This window comes from Spodoptera frugiperda, chromosome 27 (genome assembly GCF_023101765.2).
Source record: "Spodoptera frugiperda isolate SF20-4 chromosome 27, AGI-APGP_CSIRO_Sfru_2.0, whole genome shotgun sequence".
NCBI lineage: Eukaryota > Metazoa > Arthropoda > Insecta > Lepidoptera > Noctuidae > Spodoptera > Spodoptera frugiperda.
In genome coordinates, this window is record NC_064238.1 from 5,564,528 (window position 1) to 5,581,101 (window position 16,574).

General features: G+C 34.2%; 1 protein-coding gene across 15 annotated transcripts in view; it reads left to right on the forward strand.

Moving 5' to 3' along the window:
* Positions 1-1,013: 1,013 nt before the first annotated feature.
* Positions 1,014-16,574, forward strand: part of LOC118263915 (eye-specific diacylglycerol kinase) — a 148,086-nt gene continuing 132,525 nt past the window's right edge. For 9 of the 15 annotated variants that reach the window (XM_050705468.1, XM_050705467.1, XM_050705475.1 and 6 more), the window contains exon 1: positions 1,014-1,291. The gene's annotated coding sequence lies outside the window, so the exon portion shown is untranslated. The remainder of the gene's footprint in view (positions 1,292-16,574) is intronic. The other 6 variants (XR_007707302.1, XR_007707303.1, XM_050705466.1 and 3 more) reach the window with 1 other exon arrangement.

Genomic DNA, 16,574 nt, shown 5'->3' on the forward strand with positions numbered 1-16,574 from the left:
CGTATTTTTTCACCGGACATTCAGACGCAGGCTTTCATTGCATGTCGTTGACATTCCTCCAGCTCGCACGGAGTAATTTGCTTCCCCTTTTATTATGAGAAGCGCTCAGCAATAAGTCCGGGATATTCCGGCCCTGGTTCTGTTCCCAGACCGTTGTAATTCTGACCTACAGTCATCTGTATTAGGCGTGTTTTAAAATAAACAAATAATTATTTATTTTCCATTCGATTATGTTCTTTGAAAGAAGGACAAATTAAAAAAGAAAGTTTAGTTTCTTAAATGTTATAAACATAATATCCACTTCAGATGTTTCCTTTATCTTATGAATAATTCTTAATAATTAGTGTTGGAATTAAAATGTGTATTTTTTGAATATTTTAATTATGGTGTCGAGTTCTGTACGGGGCGATTATAATTGCAAATGAGTTACAAAATTATGCGTTAGAAATAAATTGTTAGGCGGCATGTTAACGGTTGAAGTTGGCCATTTGTTCGAGAATTCTTTTGTAATATTTCGGTATTATGTTTTAATTTCTAAAGTACTTTTCATTGAATAAGGGTGAAACATTTTATAACTGGTGTTAAATCAGAAATCTTATCATAAGGAAATTTAGCTCTCTGTACATTTTGGTTGAATTGGTTGTGTTGAAAGAGCTCCTACAATATAAATATATTGCCTAGGTCAATGTGGTTTCCTCATATGATATATTGTAACAACAAAACAATATGTTAACGTTCCTTTGAAAATAGTGTGCAATATATTTAACGCTGATTCCCTGAATATATTGAAAACGGAGAGTGTTGAACGTGAAATACGTCGGCGTACGTGTCGAGAACGATTAGACATCTTTTAACGCGATCGCACGCGCTTCGATAAACACTTAGGTGCGCTTAAAAGTGTGGGACGGTATGCGAGGAATTTAAGGCATTGGGCGCGGAGCAAGAGCGGCGGGGGCGCGGCCGCCCGCCCTGTACACGCGGCTCGCGGGCTCGTGCCTGCCATCCGACAGTCGGCTTCGCGGCCTCCGAGCGGCGGCGTGCGCTCTCCTTGTCGTTCCCGACACTCGTTCGCGCGATTCTTGTAAACAGTTCGCGTACGCGTTGCTACTACCCTCCCGTTCCCGCCAGAGGACAATTTTAAAATCTGATTTAGACTAACAATTTGAACAGTGAGTGTAAGGTGCACCTGGACCGAACTGGTGATGGTGCGGCGTCATGTGTGGTGATCATCATGCGGCCGCCGCTGCCGGCTAACAGCTCGGCTTGCACGCTACTTACTCCACGTGTCTTGGTAAGTGTACACAATATATATTTTGTTTGGTTAAATAAAGTTAATAAAATGCCCCTGTGATCAAACTCGTGTAAACAACTTGTTAAGTTCATAAAATTTCCTTAGAAATTAGAATAAGACAAAAAGGTGGGTAGATGAATAATTTAGTATGATAATTAAACTGAATGAGGACGTTACGATAACACTAAATTAAAATCTTGGTTAAGTAAATTGAATATGGGTCAAATAAAACATATATCTCCTCAATATAAAGCCTCATGTATTTGAAAAAATTGTGTTATGACCGTAGTTGAATACTCAGGGTACCTACTGATTGTATTAATAATTTTCCTAGACACCAAAACTTCTTCAATTAGCAGAGTAATAAAATATAAGTAAAAGGGAAGGTATTTAAGGCGACAAATGAAGGCCTTTTCCTTTTATTTAAACATGGTTAAATATTCATTACCTGTACCAGGTATTTGAGGAGGGAGACCTCTTTGAAAAGTTGTAAAGTAATCAATTATTGTGTTTTACTTGCGACACTTACCGCGGGGTTGAATTTATATTATTCCATTTTTACAAATGAAATTCAAAGAGATTGTACCTTACAGGCAGGCAGGTAGAAACACCTCTCATAAACCCAGCAAATGCTAATCTCTACCGCACTCCCAATGAACATTGACACACATTCGACAAATACTATTCGAGTGTGGCTATAAGGCGGATTGACATACACTAACTAACCAAATTGAACTTCAGAAAGCTAGTCAATCGATCAGATTCAGAGCAAACTCTACACAATTTCCAATAGGTACTCATCCAACAATAGATTAAAACACCATGGCTATTCTCGTTTCATATCGCAGATGTAGCTACAGATCATTTTATAACTAAGCGACTATAAAACTGAATATAACTCAGTTATTCACCGGAAAGAATACGAACATCGTTTCAACTAAATATTTACCTACGCTAAACTAAAAATGCGTTGTTATTGCTCTAAACATGCTCGTTTTCAACGTTTTTATATTTTACGATATAAAATGATAGCACAATACGTCAGATGGCTAATGAGCCGCGGCCTACACCTACTACTCACTAAGTGGCTCGCTTATAAAAATATTCAATCAATGTTGGAATAAAGCAGTACCTACGAGTATACCTTGTCACCTTTTAGCTCCATCAATTTCTGGAAAGGACGAAAAAAGCTAAAAATACAGGAATGTTTTTGTAAGCTGCGTGGAGTTTATATTTTATGAAAATAAAAACATAAATCGTGTGTGTTGAGGTATTGGTTTTGTATGTTGGTTTGATATCGATTTGAAATTCAATACAGAGAGGTGTGTTTCTCTTGTATGAAGTATAACGAAATGAGGTCCACGAGGACACGGTACGAGCTTGTTACAGAGCTGGCACAATTTTGTAATGAAGAGCTCCGAATACAACAATACCGGCATCGTAAAAATAGAATACCATGTTATTAGCTCGTGTGGCATGTATCAAGGTCTGATTGGTGTATCCCCCTCGGCGCAGTTTGCCCGCCTTATGTCACGCACTAGCCTTCTCCAATTAGGTTTTTATACCGGGATAATCCCCGGATTTCGGAAATAATTTGTGGGGCGAAATAAATCCATGTTGCCATGGCAGGTAAATCGCCACACTTATTAATGAACTCTTGGAAATCAAAATGTTGATATTAAATTGTTTCGTATTTTGTTATATTTTTTACATGTCATTTGCATACCTTTAATAAAAACGAAACACGGAACTACCAATCCGGTGTAAAAATCGTAGTTGGTATAATAAATAAGTTTAACAATAAAATGCATATAGATTAGTACTCTGAATGAATTAGGAAATAAGTAACCGAATAAGTCTGTTCCAAACAATGTACTTGAATGAATAATACTTACGTTTTCATTACAAAACATAATTAGAATTATCTTGACGAAGATCTGAACGTTAATCGTTCGCATTTTCTGAGAAAATAATAATATATCACTATTAACATTTTATTGTTATCTCTCTAGAAAAAGAAAATGTTAAGCAAAGTAACACAATTTACATTGGAACTAGTTTTATATTCAATGGCCAAGCTAACAAACAATGGTGTCATTTTGTCTTAATTATAACTGTAGATGGTTTTGTAGGCAAAAAGTTACGTAGAGATTAAATAAATTTTGTAACCCACCCTCTGATGTGATGAATGGATAATTTCCCCTCCTTCATTAGCAGTTCGCGGGTAGTTGCTAAATGATATCCGCTTGGGCCAGTTCGTTATCGCGTTAAAATTAAAAAAAAAGCTGTAGGTTCTTTTACAACGACGTTTAATCTTAATGATTTACTCAACGATACTTGAGATTTATAATGTTTAAACATAGAAGATAACCGTTTAATAAATAAAAGAAGCTTGTAAAAATAAATGGGCATCATTCAAAACATTATAAATGCGTTTAAAAACGTCTAAAATAAATATTCTTGGATGCTAAACATGTTTCAATGTAAACGATATCATCAATTTTCCAGCACATAAATATGTCATTATATTAATATCATATCCCTGTGTACAATGGCTTCCATGGATATCCATTAATATAGCTATCACCATGACAACGCGGATACTCAGTCGTAGATAGTTTCACGTTAATCGGATAATCTAATATCAGATGAATAAAGACAAACAATCGTAACTGTCTCTTTTACGCATCAGAAATATTTCAAAGAGAATGTAAATATACAAGATCTGTTGGATGTTGGTTGTGAAGACACACATCAAAATATCTAGCTACGATGATGTTTTCAATGATGTTTGTTTACCATCAATCACTGGTGGTGTTGTGCGTAACGAGACGTGTGCGCACATTAAGAACTGGGTGTCGTTTCTCGCAAAGCGCGGGCGCACCGTGAGCCTTGACGCAATAAATATATAGAATACTAGCTGTCTACAGCTGTTAAATTTTACTTCAACTAAAATTTATGATTATTTAAATTATCTGGTAATGATGAGAAGATTCTTTTTTATATTTAGTTGTTACTTTTATTCGGTGATGACTAATTGTCTAGGAAAGTGCGTGTGAAAAACAACGATCATTCGGTTTTTGTAAGTTTACTGAAATTTTCTGAATGTCTTCTGTAGACTGTCTATTCTATTAGACTAGCGGGTATTTTGCTGAAGAGTCAGTCTGAATATTGACAATTTAAAATGTTTATTCTTAAAAAACTCTCGAATGTTTTAATGGGATTATCTCAGACGTCCATTTAAAGACTTAAAAGCTTTTATATTTTTATAATTCAGCGTTTGATTCTCGTATGATTTATCGAGAATTTTAAATTCACTTACATTTGATACAACATAATTGTTTAATGGTTTAGATAATATCCTTTCGTAATTAGGGTTATACGTTGTACCTACTACCATTACAAGTGGTACCTACTTAGTTAAACTTAACCAAACCATTTTTATTTGCTGCGCGTTGCTTTAAGTTAAATCTACTTTAAAAGCTAAAACGATTTACTTTTGGCTTCGGCGCGGTCGTGTAAAGATGAAAGGATATATGAGTAATTGGTAGTCGCTTCGATAGTTTACACTATTAGGCACTCGAAGAAAAACACGAGAAAGCTCTCCCGTGTGTCACGTAGTGGAATGAAAAGTCACTTTGAATTGGAAATGGTCGTCCTCCAGTAACTTTCGCTGGCGTCAGACGTGGCAGCCACAAATCATTACCTATATTACACCAAGCGTGTCTACATTACGTTTAATACAGGAACCTGTTAACGGTACGAGAAATGGCGTCTGATTTATGCGAGGAATCCGTAATTATACCTGTAAGTACTTCGATTTAGGTCACCTTAACTGGCCACTTAAAGCGGAAAACACTCACAGATAGATACAAAGATATAAAGAAGGTACTTGTACAGTTTTGTAGTTATTATCTACGTGATAAGATATGACAATAGCCCACAAATGGATTTGTAAAGAGTGTTCAAGTACCGAAGTGAGTAAATAGATCTCAAACTGTTTTGGGTTCTACTATGACTGGCAACGTTTTGAGTAATGAAAATAGTAGGGAGAATGCACTTATCAAAGAGTCTGAACTGCAAGCATTGTGTCATACAAGCAATGTATAGTGTATTGTCTGCAGAGTACTACACGCATGTCATGTCTGTCTAATGGGCATGGAATTAAGTGTCTCCACAAAGCGTCAATTATAAGACAAACCTCATGATTTAGTTCTGTAGTCTTTGAACTATCAGTCTATTCTAAAGTCATAAACAATTCTATCACAGATATTCTTTTAAAAAAGAGTTGTAAATCAGTTTTGTTTATTCGACATCACTACCTCTTAATCTTGTTTCTCGCTTTGGACTCGAGACAAATAGCGTGACGAGATACGTGACGAACGCGGTGACTTATCAATTTACGTATATATCGGCTTTCGAGTGCCACGTAGGCGTTGTCGTCTGCCAACTCTACGAGACCACACCTCCATCAAATTGCGCAAAGCTCTGAACAGGACAGTTTATTCGTACAAATTACTTGTATCGGCTTTATTTGGACACTTTATAGATAAATACTAAAAGTGCTTCCAGCTCCAGTGAAACATACGTGTCTGAAAAAAGTTTTCTGAATAGTACTGGTTTAAAATAGTAAAATATTTTCTTTATTTCACAATCATTCATTTATTTCATTTAGGTATGATATTCTAAAAATATTTTATTGCCATCGTGAAGTCAATTTCGTTGCTCGTCTCACCTAAAATATCGATTTTGGACACAATTTTATACTATGTCATTCTTCTTTTTCAGATGTGTTTTGGTGTGTCTTGTCTCTCTGTTTTCCACTTTCAATTTAATATTAAAACATAATTACTTTCTTTATTATTGCTTTAAAAATAAATGAAAAGCAGTGTATCAATTCTGATTAAAATGTAGTAAAATATCTCTTTCTGCTACCTGTTTTACATTTACATGCTAATGTGATTCGTTAACGGGAGCGTACGAACGATTTGGGCTTTCGTCGATTTAAACGGTTCTTGTATTTAATTTCTTTCCTCTTTCACGTAAAGCGTAGGGTTTACTGAAACGTTTTATTTTAATAATGGCTCAATTCCTTTATCGTTTGAACATAATACTGGTCTCGAGCAATACAAGAGCTCGCGCCGCATCTGATTACTATGAATGATAACTTCGAGTTATGAACACGAATACAAAGCAAGGCGATGGCCGATGGTTGCCGCTTTACGAGCTTGTTTGTTTGGCAAACTATTTTACCAAATTAACTTCATGTTTGAATGCTTTTGACAGACTCTAGTGTTTCGTGCTAAGTTTAATTAAATCATAAATTAGTCTACCTACACGCTGCTTTAACGAAACAATATTTGCGTATAAGTAACACGTATTAATTAATGTGTACAGGCTTACATTTTTATAGCCTTTTAGATAATTTCATTAACTTGTCTCTGTTTATATTCTTCGTCTAAGAATATGTGTGTTGTATGTTATAGTTGTTTATTCCCTTCGCAACACACACGTGGGTGTGTTTCGACTATAAATTAAATGTAATCCATTATTATGCTAGGTACTTATTTGTGTTCGATTCATAGTTGGCTAGCGACGTGTTTATCTCGTGGGCACTTTCGCTAACGTTTTGCCTGAAAGTCGATACAGTGGAGCAAGCGATGACGTCAATGTTGCTTTATGATTCAATCTGCTGTTAACTGAGCTCTCGCCCAGCTGAGTGCAGCCCGCTCTAAATATATCTTAACAATTTTACTTATGTACGTTTCATGTCTGACGGCGAATTTCCCGGTGGCGCCTGATTCTCCGTTGTATACAGATACAACAGCATTTTAAGCCCTTTTTAAGCATGAAATTTCTTCTAAAATCTAGTTTATTATACCTTGTAGGTTCAATCTTTTATTTAAACTGTTCTGTAGTTTCTTTATAGGATTGAAATAACAATGTTAAAACATAAAGTATTATGATTATTTTGAGTATTTTAAAAGCGCAATCATGATAAAAGTTCGATCCTTAAATGAATGATGATAATAATCAGAATCGCAAATTAACCATGAAATTGGTTCATCCAATAAGTAAAGCTCCCATGCGCTCATCGCTACAGTCAGCGAATATCTCATTATTTCCGTGGTCGCTGTAGAGAGGTGATTTAGAATTAATTATGGTTACATTACATTAATATCAGATTAAACGAACCTTTAAAAGTTTAAATCTAGTAGTAATTAATGCGGAAGAAATCTTATATTAAAGTGAAGCTGTAACAGTTTTTACGAAAATTGCGCGGACGTAGGAGCATAAAATTTTGTACACTTATAGTTTATGTGTAGGAGAATTGCAGAACGTTAATATTTTTCAAAAATAATGCTTATAAAATACATTAAATCAATAAATATATGCGGAAGGAGAAAATAATACTAAAACAGTAGAAATTAAATTATGCAAGGCAAGTATCAAAAATAAAACAGAAAATTCTTATTGATTTTGTACTTGTACCACTACATATAATTCTACAAAGAAATATCCAAGCTACCACTAAAGTAATTACTGTAGGAGATTTTTTGCAGTTCGCCAATAAACTGTAAAAAAGTCATTTCGTTATATCAAACAGAAAACGAAACGTAGAAACGAGCGAGGTTTGCCGTTCCACTAAATCTAAGTGCGCAGCAAACTACAAAGTTTTTGTGGTTTACTTTGAAATAGGTACGTGTGTCGGTTTGTTTCCCGAACTGATCCCCCGTTGAGTAACGAGTGTACACACCTGTCGGACTGGCGACTATGTACGGCGACGACACATTATTACAAATGTTAGTTCCGACCGCCTTGTAAACCGACCGCTCGGCGTAAATTATAAATGCTTGGTAGAGGGCTTATGGGAATGCAACCCAACCGAACGACACGTGTGTTTATCAACTGTCTGATTCGATAATTTAGTGTTTATAGTTTTAGAAGTAATTGTTCTCCTCTGTTTGTATTTTACAAGGAGGAAATTACTTCATTTACTAACGTCTTTGTGCAGATAGATAACTAGCCACTGATTGATATTTTGTTTGTGATAGAGCATGCCAATAAGCGGAAGATCTTCGAGATACCAGTATATCATCAATGTTAAATGCGAGAATCTTATCGCTCACCGAGTGCTCACTTCAGATAGTAAAAGTAGCTCTCGCTTCGGCTTTTCGCTTCGATAAGTACGTAAATCCGTGCAGGTAGATTGCAAGAGATGGTCGACGAAGCAACAACCCTCACTCTAATATATTTCGATGAAAACGATGCTTTTATCAAGAACACCCTTTCCTATATCACTATATTTTATCCGGACGATGTCAGCTTCGGGATTTTTATTTCATTGGTTGACTGCACCCATTTGTTTTGTCAAAGGCTTTATCGAAATGTAAAAACAATTTGTGATTTACATTTGAAACGTTGTTCCCTTTTGGTGTAAATTAATATTAAAGTTGAAAGTGAAATTGACGTTTTGATTCGTATAAAAAGCTTTTTCAAGTTCCAACCCTGTGTCAGGTGAATCATGATTTAGAATACGTAGGTCAGGTGTCTCCGCCCTAATTCTGTATTCGTCCTTGATCAATTATTTAGTCCCACGGCTGTCTACAGCGCGAGTTAATTACATAAATGAGTAACATTTGTTGTTTCCTTGAGACTATAAAATAACGTTGTTGTTTTTACGAATAATTTTATTTTATTATGTTTCAATTTATTTGCTTCAAAATGAATAGAAAACTTAGAGACATTTTGCTTTCAAAATTTGCTATTACTTTAATAATTAAGTAACAATAAACACACATGTATATTATGTTGTATGTACGTACGTACTTCAAAGTAATTAATAATCGACTTTGTTAATGTAGTTGACATTAATGTAAAATCAATCTAGACCACAAATTGAATTAATTTATTATCAACATAAAATAATTCGATCTGTAGTGGTATGCCCCAATCAAAAGCCGCAAACCAATATAATCACAATAAAGTATTATTTTGTTAAGTATGTGAAATTAATCAACTAATTCATATTACAGTAGACAAATAGCCGATAAGTTTATTATAGTTGATATAACCTGTTGTATGAAATTACTGAACTTCATGCCTTGAACTTTGCAGCTATTCTTGCAGCCACTTAAGTACTTATAAACTTACGTGATAATACTCGTACAGATGAATTGCTTCAACTCTCGTTTTTCATTATTACACCTTTTTTTGCGCCTAGCTTTCTGGGGATAAAAGACTAGGGAGTGTGATTTTTACTTCACTAAAGCCACCCTGGTGGCCACCATCAGCACCTGTAAGGGGCATCCTCTAATAGACCTGATGAGATGAGGTGATGTGAACTGCTCCTGTGATGAGAACGTTTTTCGACTCTACGACATACCTTTAGTACCTAAACCGATATTGATTTTAATACAGACATTAAGGATATATTTATACATTTACCTATTTGTATCACTAAGCTCAGAATACCAAATTCTTGTTATATCTTTGTTGATGCTGTAGTTTAGTTTCTAGGAAACTCCTGGTCGTAGCTAAGACGTATAAATACCGATATCCAGGATCAAAATAGACTCAAAACTAATATTATTATTAAAATCTATTAGTTATGACTACTACATGCATAGATAAATGACATTTATAGCGTATTTCAAATAGATACCCACATAAATACATTTATCAAGTTTTTCCTGTATAAAACCGTACCGTACACTTTTGTACTTTTTTCCTTAACAATAGATAGATTGAAACTCCGAGTTTTTTTGCGCGTACTTTATTAGCCAGAGTGACATAAGGTTTTTAAACCCGGCAAATTGCGCAGTTCCCGTGCCAGTTAGTGACATTTTTTAGCACGTAGCATAAAGACATAACATTGGGATTTAAATAAATAAATTTTAAATATTATTTATTATTTACTTATTATAAGTAAATAATATTTATAGATTTACGATTTGATAAAGATAAAACTTATAATATAGGTAGATCGTCACACCTTTTATCCCTGAAGGGGTAGGCAGAGGTGCACATTATGGCACGTAATACCCCTGTACAATGTTTTCACAAGGCTCATATTATGGCACGTAATGACACTATACATTACAATGTACATTCACTTTTCACTATTTATAAGTCCCATGTACCTAATAGGAATCCATACAGAATTATCATATAATAGTTTTTAATGAGTAAGAGACAAAATTATCAATATATTTTTCTTACATACCTTTATGTTAAGACACTGGTGAGTGTAACAAAAGTGTTTAGGTAAATTTCCACGAATCGTGTAGACTAGCTTAAAATTGTCTACGTGAAACAAATTCATTCATGGAGATGATTCTTAAATTCAATGAATTCATTGATAAAAACTTTGTACTTGTGTGATTTTTCATTTTTATTCTGTTAAATATTCAGTTTTTTTCCTACTAACGTAAAGTTGTTTTAACGTTTGAATGGGTACAACTCTCAAAGAAAGAAAAGGTTTTACAAAAATTGTGTTTACAATAAGTTTTTATTTTTGCTTAAACTCTTGCTTATAGACTTCGTTTTAGTCTTATATAGGTATAAGTACGAGTAAATAGTCATTATAACTGAATAGTTGACATTAGACACGCTTCTATTCACACAAAAGGATCGACAGAAGTGTTCCACTAGAGCACCTAGGTATTTACTTTTAGTAGATTCACTTTCTCTTTCAATAATTCACTTTCAACAACTCCGCCATTTTGTTATTACCGAATGAATAAATTTCCAAAACTACAGGTACGGCTCGAGAGGAGCTCAAATGTAATAAGTAGATAATAGTAACATTTGCTTATAAGTATTTTTATTACACGTATCTCCGCGTAAATCGATATATGTCTTTTCAAATCATACGTTCTTACGTAGTACATATACCTATATACATAATATATACTTACATAGAACTGACGTCATTTTAGACAGTATTTAAATAGAATTGCAAGGTTTGTTTCTGTATGAATCATTGATAATAATGACAAGATAATTGTAACACGATCTACTATCTTTTCTGTATCAGAATGCATACATGCCATATAAACAAACGCCTTAGTGTTTCGTAATGTAAGTAATGTATGCATATTCTTAAGGAATTTGATCTTGACATATATATAAGTACCTATACCTGTACATAAATGTGTACAAGATATGTATTAATTTCTAAAACCCTATTATAGTTGGAGGTACTTTAGTTAATATTTTGAGTTGTTCTGATTTTCATTGAAAATCGACGTAGATTCCAGCTCTATTCGAGTCTTAATTAGTTATTCTTCAATAAATATGAACAATGCTGTTAATAAAGTGTGAATAAGAAGTTTCAAAGTTCATAGAATGTTTTATTTAATTTACGATAAGGTCGATTATTGTCAACGTCGCGTCCTTGATAATGATTATTTATTTATTAGAATAAGATTTACCTTCGATTTCTTGCTACAGCTATTTTATTCATGCTCATGTCTTATCTCGATTGGGTAAACCCACATTATCGATTATTTATCTATATTGTTTAATGGTCTCTTGTGAACCCAAGCTATCTCGAGACACGAATGAAGTCGTGCGATCATTCATTTTTTTTGTGTTTGCTGTAAAACGTAGCGCAATATCATTTCAGATTTTTTGAAGCATACCACAAATGTCGTGATACCTATTTTGTTTAAATCCAACGAACCGTTAAGAAATAATTTGAAACACTTTGTTGCCTAATCTGAATTGTAAAATACAAACAAAATTTAAATGTAACCTAACATTTAGTTAGATCGACACTTCGATACAACGCGTTAGCTACCCAGACGTAAACGTTTGCCAACATGCTTGAATGGCTACATCCACGTAGATTAAGATGTTGACTTGAATCTGTGAGAGTATTGATTCATTCACGTTAAAGTGCCCCGGCAATGGCAAAAATAGAATCTGAGTTTTCCGCTCAGAAGGCTTGGAAATGTCTCGCCACGAATTGAGACAGGACAGGACATAACGAGCCTGCAAACAACCGACATAAACGAGTCAAACGACTTGTTTGCTCTCGACACATCGCTATGGCTGTTTAGCACCATGCTCTTACGCTTCCCAAGCTCTAATGAGGTAACTTGGACACCAACTGAATTTACAATACATTACCCTCAGTTGTCACCTGGAAACAAAATTGTTCGAAATAAAAGGGATTGAGAGCGAGCCACGTAATCAATTCAATAAGCAATCTCTCATGTAGAATTAGAACTCGCTCAATGCAATATTGATGCTAAACAAATTATTTGAACAATGTGGAAGCCAAAATCCAACGTATGGAATCAATTAGCTTCCTGAATGATTGAGTAGGTGCTGTACATTTTTGATGGCTTTGTTAGCCTTTGATGTTCGACATTATTAGTTTAGTTATTAGGTGTAATTTATATGTAGTTATCTTGTTAGTTTACGGTGATTTACACAACTATCAGATTCCATGTCACCTGTACATATTCGTTAATGAATGTCTGTACATTAGGCAATTACGTACCTATAGAATATTCATATAATTTGTATGCAGATATTTCCTTGTATAGGTAACGATAAGTCGGCTATCGCATGTCGACTAATTATATCAGTGATAATGTTATTGTCATGCGGAAAACTTACTTATACATGCTGATTATATTGTCCGTATACACTTAGCTAATGATCTCCAATGGTTACGGTTCAATTAAATAATAGCTTTTATTGATGTATCCCAAGGTGTAAATATAGGTGTTCATGTCAGGCTTCAAGATTACGCTTATAAATGTAAAGTGGTGTATCCAAGTCACAGTTGTGAGAGGAGGCGGGGCGGGTCGACAGTGTGTGCACTAATCCCACCTCAATTGTGGAACGAGTTAACAATTTCATTCAACTTCAGACTATGAATACCATATCAAAAGCGCTCGTTAGATTCAAATTATACCAACTCCCTTTGCTTTGTTCGGTAACAAATTGATGCCCTTATCATAACAGAGTGGAGTAAAATCCTAATTATAGAGGTACATTTTGAACAAAGTACGTACAGATAATTCAGTAACCGTTTACAAAACGAAACCCAAAAAAAGGGATGACGCTACGAAAATTCGCATTTAAACTTCACCGAGTCATACATCTTTTCTTTGTCTGCGTCAGTTAAGAGAGAAGATAGATTGGCGTCTTATATCCCTCGTCTCAAGTTTTTGTTGTTAAATTAAAGCCACAGCGGTATACAGATTGCACCGTCTTTCTTGTTCAAACGAGTTTACCAAGACCGGGACACTCATTTATGAATACAACAAAAACATTGTTGATTTGCGCAACGAACAACGTTGATTATGGTTGAATGAATCCATTGACGTACCCATTACCATCATTGAGTGAATATCTCTTTTTTTGTTCTGCCACTCGCCTGGCCTACAATAACACCTATTAAATATGAATGCAAATTGCTATTGATACAAAAACCCCTTTTCGGATTAAGTTACAGCGTGTTTCTGTTTACAGACAAGTAGATTCTAACAACGTTTGATCCAAAATAAATATTGAGTTTCAGTAGCCCGTCGACGCGGCTCATATTTAAAATTAAGTACTGTATCATTAAATATTCGTGGTTCGTTACTGTTTTGTAAAATATTGTAGAATTAATTTCTCTTTCGTTTATTGACTTAGTATCATGTTTTCTTATTTAGGTTTAGATATATACTACGTTGTTACTACGTTTTCTATGGTTTATTTATTGTTAGTCCATATGTTACTGTTTCGCGATTATAGTTTATTTCTACAAAAAATCTTTTATTACACAATGTGTTAACTTTATTTAACTCAGTTAATATACGTAAATAACTTGCACTTAAGTTCAAATAATGTATAAGAATAATATAAAAGATATTTAGCAGTAGTATGGAGTCCAGAAATGCTACCTATGAAAATGTTTTGAACTAAATTCTGCCTAAAGCTATCTATTGAAATTAGGTACTATAGGCTTATAGTTATAATTAATTATGATGACATCTGTGGAAAAGTTTGAGGTTTTGATATAATCTAAAAAATCTAGTGGCATTATTGATATCTTTCGATTAATTGTTATCATTGATAAATTCACATACATATTAGATATGGCGAAGGTACGTAAATAATAAATATGACTATCACGTTTTCAATATTTCTGTAATGAGATAGGTGTAGATGACGTCTGTAGTTTATTATTTTCCTGTTATAATTAAAGGCTCTATGTATGAATATTGCTTGCCAAGGATTTTAATTTCATTGCAGAGAGACGTTCTTTCATGGAGTTATTGCGCGCTAATTAAAATAAATATATTCCATTTCATATCAAGAATATAAATCGTGGTTTATACCATGTTTTTCATCTCGGTTTGTGAAGAAAAAATAATGTAAATAGGACGATATCTATGTTACTGGTTTAAAACTGCAATGCATTGCAAAGAGATTTTCACATAAATCATTGGTTCGTTAATTGAATTGTTTGGAGTCTACACAAGTATGCGATAAATTTTTAGGTACCTGCTTTTGAACTGAATAATGAGTAAACAATACACATTTTAAAGATATACTTACGTACCATAATTTTTCCACGTATTTGACGGTGTATAATACGATAGAGATACATAAATCACAAAAAAGGTGGTCGGGTAAGCTTTTAGAAATATTAAAAAGGAGATTTTTATTAAGATTTATGATTGGAAAACCGACAAGCTCGTGTCCACTACTGAACACATCGGAATAATAAATTTATACATAATCGATACATGAAATGGGGTTGTGGGAAGTAATAATGTATAAAATGTTATTTTAAGTGATACTATAGTTTGAGCTAATCTGTTTGTGATCATATCTGTAGGCAGTACATAGGCTTATAGCACAAATGGTGAAAAGTGGGTGTACACTGTATAGCGACATTACCTACGTGTCGTAATGTGCACCTCTGCCTACTCCTTCGGGGATAAAAGGTGTGTCGTTGCATTGCTTTTGAAAAAGTCCAAACTCTTTAATATTTTGCCTATAACAATATAGGAATCGAACTTGACACCATATAGCCGACAGTCACGCCTCGCGGCACGTGATAAATGAGTCGGTCTTCATTTAATTATCTGTATCCTATTCATAAAGACTAAATAAACGTGAATGACTGATAACATATGTCTGCCACATATATAATCCTTTGTAGGAGGAACAATGCGAACGTGTTGGAAAAATATACGGTTCTCGTTTATAGATCACGCCAGTGTTGCGAGCGTGGCCACCTGGCTAATGCAAAACCGATCTTATTACAAAACACGTGAATTCAATATAAACCTTTTGTTTCTACATTTCGGAAATATTCCCTGCAACATATATTTTAAAAATGTTCCCTCACGACCATTGGACAAACACAATTAACTTTGTTTAACTGTCGAAATGATTGGCACTGCGAATACGAGAGTGTTACGTAATTAGACTTGGGATCGAACCGTGAAATTAACAGGTCCACTGCCTTCTGCGTTATCTGTCATTAATTGATAACTGTTAATTAAATACGCGTACAATAAACGCTGCTCATTATAAAATAAATTGAACTTCAATATGTTACGAGTTGGAAAGTTTTATGTTCTTCGGCGAAATCTATGTTCCAAGTTTTAAACATACTGTCTAATTAAATATCGCATATTATTATCAAGAGAAGCCCATGTTTTAGAATAGGTATTTGTAATATATAGCCACGTTCATGTGCTGAGTAATGCTGATGTAAAGTCTCGGTGTTGAAGAAAATTATTGCCAAATAACTAAATAAGTTTCGAAAAAATAATTTACATGCGCTGTGAATTATCGTTTCGGTTAGAACAAGTCAGCTACTCGGTGTCTATTATTCAGTTGCTTCACAATATGTAAATAAATAAACTATAAAAATGTGTAAGAGAATTAGATCCAAGAACAACACTCGTCAATTGTTGTTTCTCCATTTCATAAAGAAGAGATCTATATCATAAACCCGTCTGAGATACGATACAGCGGGTGTAGTCTCACACAGCGCATATTTAATACTATTGTATAATAAATACGAATCCCTTTTGTGTTGCGTGTAAGGTGAGAGCGTCGCACTCCACGCATGTACAATCAGTATCATAAATATGTAAACAGAACCAATATTTGAGAAGCTCCAGCATATAAAGCGTTAGATAAAAGATGCAGTTTCTAAATTGGAAAAGGATATTGATATTCTTTTTTATAAGAAAATGTACAGAAAAAATAAAGGTAAGAAAATATATTTATGTAGGTACCTACAGAATGATAAAGG